Source organism: Tenrec ecaudatus, unplaced genomic scaffold (genome assembly GCF_050624435.1).
Source record: "Tenrec ecaudatus isolate mTenEca1 unplaced genomic scaffold, mTenEca1.hap1 Scaffold_309, whole genome shotgun sequence".
Taxonomy (NCBI): Eukaryota; Metazoa; Chordata; class Mammalia; order Afrosoricida; family Tenrecidae; genus Tenrec; species Tenrec ecaudatus.
Window position 1 is genome coordinate 78,726 of NW_027459033.1, and position 9,694 is coordinate 88,419.

The 9,694-nt window shown below is 42.0% G+C and overlaps 1 pseudogene; it reads left to right on the forward strand.

Annotated features, from left to right (window-relative positions):
* Positions 1-3,598: 3,598 nt before the first annotated feature.
* LOC142436464 (stathmin pseudogene) lies at positions 3,599-4,533 on the forward strand (annotated as a pseudogene).
* The last annotated feature ends 5,161 nt before the right edge of the window (positions 4,534-9,694 follow it).

Sequence of the window (9,694 nt, forward strand, 5' to 3'; positions counted from 1 at the left end):
TAGTTCTTACCCCAAAGGGGCAGTTCTGTGCAGAAGAGACAGGGCAATGCCAGAGCAAAGAGCAGGTGGCTTTCCTGTTGCATCTTTTTTGTAGTTCCCTGGACTCTGCTCTACGATGTAACTCAATTCTGAAGTGAAGATGGAGGAGGCAGTGCAGGAAAGTCCAAGACTTCCTGGAATCTGAAGTGCTACTCAGATCATCCAAACAAGAGATAGTAAAGGAGGGAGATGGCTCTGTAAAACTGAGCCCCTGAGTTCCAAAAGATGGTGTTGTAGACTGTACAGTTCTTTCTTCAATGCCTTACTCATTGATGGAACCGAGAAGGGGTTCTTCTGAGTTTCAGTTAGTATCCACGGAGAGTAAAAAGCCAACCACAGGCCAAGTGTATGAGAGTGACTCCACCAACCACTGCATGATCTTCCTTCACCTGGCTGGCCCGGATATTGGCAGTCCAGTAACAAATACATTGGCCAAGTTAACAAGGTTAAAGTCATTGGAATCAAAAACACATGGAAAGAACCAAGAGGCTGCTGCATGGGAGCAGTGCAACCTGCTGTGGCGCAGTAGGACCAGTTACAGCAGCCTAACTGGTGGCTCATCGGATGACTCATCGGATGACAATGAAGAGGATTCAGGGGGTAGTAGGCAATCACTACAATTATAACATAAGTAACTGATGTGCCCTTTGTGTTTATAAATACTGTAAGGTGACTTTAGTTACTCCAAGTTCTCCTCGTTGCAATAATTTGTAACTCTTTGGACCATGTGTCCTTGAGGCAGATGTCTTTCAGAAAGAGAGCACTTTCAGGGGTTCTGGGTTTTTGAAGGGAGCAGTGAGAGTGAAGAAGTCATGCTACCTCACTAACGTGGTGGTAAGAGGTCATGGGAATGAACCAGCTGAGCCAGAGAGGTAGACACAGTTGTGTGTTGAGGCAACACATCTGGTCAGCAAGTACCTTCTGTCATAGCTGCTCTCCCTTTACAAGGTGTGTACCCACAGTACAACACCTGAACCCAAGTTGGCCTAATGCAGCATCTGTGTATTTTTGTTTTCTACCTTCTAAAAGTTGAAAAATAAAAGTGCAACATAATAAATCTGATGGAAAGTTTATCAGTGGCACTATGTGTTTTTCTGCATTGACATGGAATAACGACAGTGGGAGCTTCATTGGATTCCAGAAAATGCAGCATTGATGGGTGGCATCAGATCCACTGTAGTCTGATATTTCTAGTGGAAAATGTAGAGTTAGAGCCATATGCGCATGCACAACGGGAGAGAAGTCATATTGTCCTGCAAGCCCTCACCCATTACTGTGACCATCTGTGTTCTTTTTTCATTTTACAACGTTGCAATGGAATGGCACTGTGTCTCCCTTTCCAAATGCCTTCGTAGCTCTTGAGTATCACAAAAGCACGTGGACTATAGTTTTCCTGTTTCATTCGGTGAAAATATGCTCACCGAGTGCCTGACCTGCTGAAGGCACTTTGTAGAGCGGCGATGTGGGACCCCTGATCTGGATGAGACACTCACTGCATGTACATGCTTCAGATCCTCCTGACCCGCCTGCCTGGCCTTTTGTTCCAAAAAAAACCAGTTCATCCCATACCCTTCTTTCTGCTGCCTCTTTGTTTCACTCCACTGGCATGTGTCTCACTCATCGTGTGTTTTTTTTTTTCATCTTTGTTGGCATCTGACCTCAGCGTTCTTCGTCAACTTTTTAATTTCTCCTCCACTTTGCTTTTGCAGACCAGGCTTTTTAAAGACCACGGACCTCCAGATTTTAGCACCTCATATATCAGTGTTTCACATGGACGTGATTCTAGAAGAAAACCAAAGATCCAAACCCAGAGCAACTTAGGACCTTCTGCAAATTCACTACTAGTGTACCTTTGGGCCTTCACATTTCACATTGGAGATTTATTAATTTTTATTCTTACACATTTTTGTTGGTTGATTTACTTGAGTTAAAATGCTAGACCAAGTAGAAATGTACAATTTCTAGCCTGTGTTTACCTGGGATATCGTTGGTAGGAGAATCAGGGTGGATGCCATTACTTTCTGTACTGGAGAAAAAATAAGCAATCACTGAATGAATCACACAAGCAATCAAGCAAACACACAACTTCTGCCTCAAAGTGTAAATCTACCGCCATTGGGTCAATTCAGACTCATAGCAAACCCGTAGAACTGAATATAACTGTTCTTTAGGTTTCCAGAGCTTTCCATATTTATCGGCACACAATACTTAAACTTACTCCCAAGGAGTAGCTGCTGGGTTTGAACCGCTAACCTTTTGTTTAGCAACTAATGCTTAGTCCACTCACCACCAAGTCTTCTTTATATATACATCTGCTCTGAGAACCTATGTTACATATTGTGTGATGTCACTTGAGGATCAACTGCCTCATATGCCTGTGAAAGCTAGACAATGAGTAGGAAGTTTGCAGGAAAATCGATGACCTGAAAATGATGGCTTGGGGGTAGGATATTGAAAGTACCAATGACTGCAAGTAAGGAAAGCTTACTTCACGCACTCTGCACCCCTGATATACTCCTTCAGTCTTACTTTTGTCTCCCAAATGCAAAGGACATTTAAAAGAATGTGATTTGAGTACCTCAGAAAGTGTTCGAAAAAGGAAAACACTGACTTGAGACTTACATAGACATAAATGGACACTGTCAGGAAATATTAGGTTTATAATTTGTTCTTGTTTTGTTTTTCAAACTTGAGTAATTTATTTGGGTTGAAAATTAAGACTTTATGCAGCTTAGAGTGCTGTATAGTGGACTGATAATATTCAGTGTGATAAACAGCATTTACAATGGGCAATCCATGAGGAAAGGAAGTTTTTTACTCCTTACTTATTGTTTCATCCTGGATGACTAGGGTGCCTAGAATATTACCTGGCTCCTAATAGATTTTCAATAAATAACATTTACTTTTCAGTGGAAAAGGCAGTCTATCAATATTTTTACATCTAACCCACTGCCCTAATGTATACTCCAACTCATAGCAACCCTGTATAGGATTTTGACAGTCTATCGATCTTTATAGTAGATGGATTTCTCTGTAGATAGCCTCTCTATTTAAAATCTAAAAAAGGTGGACATTCTAGAGTACTTAGCACAGTTTATGAATTTGTTGTTGATAGGTGCCATCAAGTTGGTTCCTACTCAAAGCATCCCTAAGCACAAAAGAACAGAACACTGCCCAGTCCTGCACTGTCCTCACAACTGTTCTTACATTTGATCTCATTGTTGCAGCCATTGTTAATCCATCTCCTGGAGGGCCTTCCTCCTTGTCACTGCCCTCGTGATGGCCTTCTCCAGGGACTGGCCTCTCTGGGCAACATGTCCAAAGTATGTGAATAAAGTATCACCATCCTTGTGTCATATTAGAATGTGTGTATATATGTTTATATATATATATATATATATACTTTGTATGCAGTCTTTCACTTTTGGGTGAGTTTATTTTCTTTTTTTGAGGATCTTCTTAATAATTATTTGCTTTCAAACAACAATATTTGGATAGACAATATTTTCTAGGGCCTTCTAAGCCAAAATGATTGCATAAAACTACATTTTTGAGAGTGTGGCCAGGCGGCTCGGACCGAGCAGGGCTTTCCTTCCCAGTGGATTGCAGAGCGTACACTGCCAGTCTCTTGTCTTCTGTTCACCATGGCTTCTTCTGATATCCAGGTGAAAGAACTGGAGAAGCGGGCCTCTGGCCAGGTCTTTGAGCTGATACTCAGCCCCCGTTCAAAAGAGGCCGTCCCAGAATTCCCTCTTTCTCCTCCAAAGAAGAAGGACCTTTCCCTGGAGGAAATTCAGAAGAAATTAGAAGCTGCAGAAGAAAGACGCAAGTCCCATGAGGCGGAGGTCCTGAAGCAGCTGGCCGGGAAGCGGGAGCACGAGAAGGAGGTGCTGCAGAAAGCAATCGAGGAGAACAACAACTTCAGCAAGATGGCCGAGGAGAAGCTGACCCACAAAATGGAAGCCAACAAAGAGAACCGAGAAGCACAAATGGTGGCCAAGCTGGAGCGCTTGCGAGAAAAGGACAAGCACGTGGAAGAAGTGCGGAAGAACAAGGAATGCAAAGACCCCGCTGATGAGACTGCAGCCGACTAGCTTGTCCTGAGGACTGACTTTCTCCCCTCCCTCCTCGAGATCCAAAGACCGTGCTGGCCAGTGTCATTTTACTACTATTACTGTTTCCCTCCTGACAAAGACTAGAAGCCAACGTAGGACGTAAATAGGTAGATCCAGACCATGTGATGTTGTTTTAGGGGCTAAAGGAGAGAAACAAAAAGTGTTTGACTCTTTTTTTCTAAAGTGTTGGAGTGTTTCTAACGTAGCTATTTTTCTTGTTGCCTCTTTTCTACTTCGGTGCACTCAGTGCGCTGGGTGAATGGCTAGCACTGTATTGGCCCCGTGGAAACATGTTTGTGAAAGAGTATGTAGTGGCTTCTCAAAACTGTTAGATGCTGAATATCTGTTTGCTTTTAAATCCCAGTTCTGTCCCGATTTTACCAGATGCTACTGTACTTGAATGGTTAATAAAACTGCAAAGTGCTGCTGGTGGCAGTGAAAAAAAAAACTACATTTGTGATTATTTATTATAAGAAGGTTCAAGATAAATCTGAGGGTATAGAGACAATTTGGGACTCCACATGAGAATTTTTTTCTACATGAAATATTTATAGCTTTGACAACAAATGGCACTAGTTGGTACCCTGAAACAGGAGTCCTCAAACTTTTTAAACAGGGGGCCAGTTCACTGTCCCTCAGACCCATTGGAGGGCCGGACCATAGTTTAAAAAAAAAAAAAAGAACAAATTCCCATGCACACTGCACATATCTTATTTTGAAGTCAAAAACAAATGGGGTAAAAACACCTGGCGGGCCAGATAAATGTCCTCGGTGGGCCACATGTGGCCTGCGGGCTGTAGTTTGAGGACACCTGCCTGAACTAACTAGTTGTAAAGTGATATCTCATCAATTACTATTACTGTGAAATCTGTCTTTGGAAGATGGTGAAAGAGAGACAAAGCCCATTCCAAGGAAAATAAATCATGTTCAGAGGCATGAAGCTTCTCTTGAGTCTGTGCATGGTGTCCCTAGAGAGGTGCTGACAAGGTGGGGAAACCACAGCTTCTGAGAGGAAAGCATCACTGACCTCAGCCCTTGCATCTACTGAAACCATGGCCTGTTGCTGGGAGGTTTGTGTCTGGGCTCACACTGAATTCCCATCACTGTGCCTCTAGTACAGTAATACACGGCTGTGTTCTCAGGATTCACAGAGCTCAGTTTTAAATAAACTTTACTTTTGGAGGTGTCCCTGGTTATGCTGACTTGAGACTGGAGAGCTGGATTATAGTGTGTGCTAGCACCCCTCTGTATATCACCAACCCATTCCAGTCCCTTTCCTGAATCATGGCGGATCCAGCTGACATCGGAGCTGGTTAAAGAGAATCTGGAGACAGCACAAGTGACAGCCAGTGCCTGTGAAGTCTTCACCAGTCCAGGGTCTGACTCTTGTCACTAGACCTGAGCCAGGACAACTGTAGATAAAAAGAGCAACAGTAGGTCATGTGTTCAGATGCTGCATCCCCAGACTTCCTGTGTGAATCCCTGAAGCACTCACCACCCAGAGTCTCCACCAGAAAAAGGAAAGTCCACACATAATTCATGTTCATGTGGATAAGATTCATGACGCCCAGAAAATGCTCTCCAGGGTGAGAAAGAATACGAATTTAAGTACATGTGCTGTGGTTTCACATGGCTGCATATTATGTATTTGCATGTGGGAGGCACATAGTTATGTAAAGTTGAAAAGGGATCAATGGAGGCCCCTGGCTCTGGGAATTACATGGTGATGGGGATGTTGTCTTTGGGAGAACATAGTCCTCTCTCTCAGGTTTTCACTTTACCAATCATATGAACATTTGTTCATATTTTATGTTTAATGTTGCTTTACATCCATTACTATCATAATTACCCAGATGCTATGGTGAAATTATAGAGAATATCCTCATTGTGATAGGTAGGTTTATTGTGCCAACATGGCCAATGAACACACGTGGGATTAATTGAAGGGCAGAGAGGTAAATGGCTTGGTGAGCCTCACCTTTCTTGTCTCTTACTTTGTGATGATCAGATCAGTGTGTGGTTGCCATAGCTTGCTCTCTGCTTCAATTTACAAACTACACTACCTGTGGGACACCTAACCCATGGACTGTGTTGCTGTAGTTTGAGTTTCCTTCAAAACTGCTTCACCACACTACTGGAGTAATATCGCTTGAGCTTGGGACTGTTGGATCCTGTCAACTGCCTTGCTGTTTGCTGCCTGTGCCAAGATAATCTGAATTGCTCTACAGAGGACTACCCTGTGGCCCTCAAGACCTGAAGGACTGCCAGTAGGGAAGTGAGTTGCACTGAGCCATTTGCACTGCTTTATAGATTAACTGTTTATTTCTTATGTTATATAAATAGAGAGAAATTGATAGATATTGATGTATAATCATATGTTCTGGTTTGTTTGTTTTTTCATCTAGAGAACCCTTTCTAACATAATCACAACATAATGGAATCACGGCCGGGCTTTCCTGAATCTCGTCACACATCTGAGCACAAAGGGAAACACTTATCTGTCATCCCTAAAGCTCCTTTCCCCTAGGATATTGCAGAATATTTGGAAAGGAGTAAAGGGTACTTCGACGTTTTCATCCAGAATTAGAGATTGAATTAAAACAAACAAAAAACCCTAACAACAAGGTTGTTTATGGTGTTAAAAGAAACCACAGAAATACAGTAATTTTTCCTCCCCAAAGGAAAAATTACTGTATATACTCGAATATAAGCTGACCCGAGTATAAGCCGAGGTACCTAATTATTACCTGGGAAACCAGAAAAACTGATTGACTCGAGTATAAGCCTAGGCTGGAAAATGCAGAAGCTATTGGTGAGTTTCAATAATCAAAACAAGTGAAAATAAAATTACTAAAAATTGAGACATCAGTGGGGGTAATGTATTCAAATATTTATTTTAAATAAAAAACAAATAAAAGGACAACAAGTCATTTAACATTAGTAAACCAACACAGTAAGTGGAAAATAGGTTCAACAAAAACAATAAGGTATGAACAATGATACCTTAAGGGTACTATTCCCTGAGTTCAATCAGCAACCTAGCTAAAATGTAAAGAGTAAAATCCTTCAAAACTGGATTCCTCATCATCATCCGTATCCTAATGCAGAGCTTCAGCTGGTGTGAGGTCATCATAGATGCTGTCCTCACTGAGATCGCCGTCATCACCATCACTGCTGTCATTTTCACACAAAACACAGTCTTCACTGCCATTAGCATTACTAATACTACATTTCTGGAAGGCACATCACAACATATCTTCTGGAATGTCTTCCCATGCATCTAGAAACCACTTTGCTTTTAACTCTGTCAGGCTTCATGAGATTTCCTCCTTTTGTTAGTCAGGTTTGGCCAGATGACATCCATTCATGCCACATCCTTCACACATGGTTTTTAAAAGGCTTATTCAAAGATACATCCAGAGGCTGCAGTACAGATGTAAGCCCACCTGGAATAACGGCTAAAGTAACTTTAATAGATTTTGCCATTTTTTTTTAATGTCATCCGACAGTTGGGCTCTGAACATATCCCAAACAAGTAGTGATGGCTTTTTCTTTAAGGCTGCTCCTGGTCATCGGTTCCAAATTTCTTACAGCCATTTTTTTTTTTGTTCCGTCTTCATCCATCCAGCCTTTAACATGTGCATGCACAGTAATTCTTGGTGGGAAATTGATCTTCTTAGGCAAAGTCTTCCTTTTAAAAATAATGACAGGGTGGAGCTTAGTTCCATTAGCCAAACATGATAGAACAACTGTAAAGTGTTTGTTTGTTTTTTTCATTTCCTGTGGTTTTGAGAAAAATGTCTTTTTTTCTCCTAAACTTGCCACAGTTCTGTTGCTTGGAAGATAAAAAGTTATGGCAGTTTCATCCACATTCCCAATATCTGCCAGGTCAAAGTTATAAATCCTTCTTTGTTTTATAATAAATGACTGGAATGACATAATTTTTTCTTCAAGGTCTTGTGACAATTTCTGGGAAATCTTTGTTCTTTGTCTCAAACATAGTAGGCCAAACCTATTCATGAAGTGGGTACACCATCCTTCTGATGCAACAAATTTTTCAATGCCTGGTGCTTTATATTTGTCATCCTTAGCCATCTGTAGAACACGTATGTGGATTCCCATGCGTGTTACACAGTAACTATTTTGATGATACTCCATAATCCATTTATGCAATTCACTCTCTAGAGCCCCACAAAAAGAAATTAAACCACAATGAGCTTTTTTTAGCTTTGGAATCTGTTTCAAGTCAGCCTTCATTTTCCTCCATTCCCTTACTTGCTTTTCATCAACATAGAATTCACTACTTGCAATACTGTTATTGCTCTCTTCTGCTCCTCACACAACCTTCATTTTGAAACCAGGCTCATATGACTGGCGTTTTTGTTTTGGTTGAAGAGTATCCATATCTAATAGGATAAAAAAATAAGACTTTGAAAAAGATTTTTCATGGTATTGCCCCCCACCCCCTACATGATGCGTTAGATGGTAGGAGGGGCAGGAGGGAGTCTGTGTAGATGGGGCATGCAGGATGTAAATTAGCATAGACACCAGAGGGGAGAGACAAAGCACAGCCACAGAAACATCCTTACCAGTTCAGCTGCCAGCGAAAGTGAATCAGTATGGGTGCTTCTGCCAATTGGAGCTGTCCATATCTTAGGACGGCTGTGATTGGTTAAATGTGAGTAAACAAACATTCAAAGACCTGCAGTGTCAACGTGACTTTGAATGAACAGTGGACAAACGGCAATCACCCACAAGATAACGGGCGCTCATCCCGTTACCAGGGGGTGAAGGGTGCAGCGAAATGTTACACCTCACTGGGGTACCACTGACCCATGTATATGCCGAACTCCAGGTTTTCAGCACATTTTTGTGCTGAAAATCTCAGCTTATAGACGAGTATATATGGTAGTACCCAGGTGTATGTTGGGCTCAATGTGTTCTGAGAGCCCCCTGCTGACAGCATCCCATCACACATACAGGAGAGGTATTCGATGAGCTTACACTGTCTTCCACCTTTTGGGGACCACAGAGAAACATTTTCTCTGATCCAAAGCATTCGTGCTCATTGTCAGAGGTGTTCCCTGGAGTTCTCTCAGCTGGTTTCCTGCCATGGGCAGTAGAGCTACCAAAGTGCTCAGCACAGCAGTTTTCGCTGACCAGCCACTGCAGTCCTTACCCAGGCTCCTGTCCTCACTTCTTTCTTCACTTGCTCCAGGAGGGGGTGGGTCTCTAACACCCCTGCAGGACAGCTTTCTTCTTGAGGTTAGTTTTAGGCCCGGTCTCACACTGACTCTCCCACACAGTGAAAGCTTTGTGGAGGACTGAAGGTTGCAAGCACTCTGAATTGGTTGAGTTGGTTGTAGTGGAAGGAAGTATGATCTATAGATATTGATATTTATATTAGATTTGATATGCCACAACAAAGTATTCATTAAAAAATATATCTGACTGAAAGACATTGAACAGAGTTTAGGCTTTATTCTTTCCAAAGGTGGAGCGAAAGTTTTTGAAGCAGACTTTTATTCAAAGTAATTGAA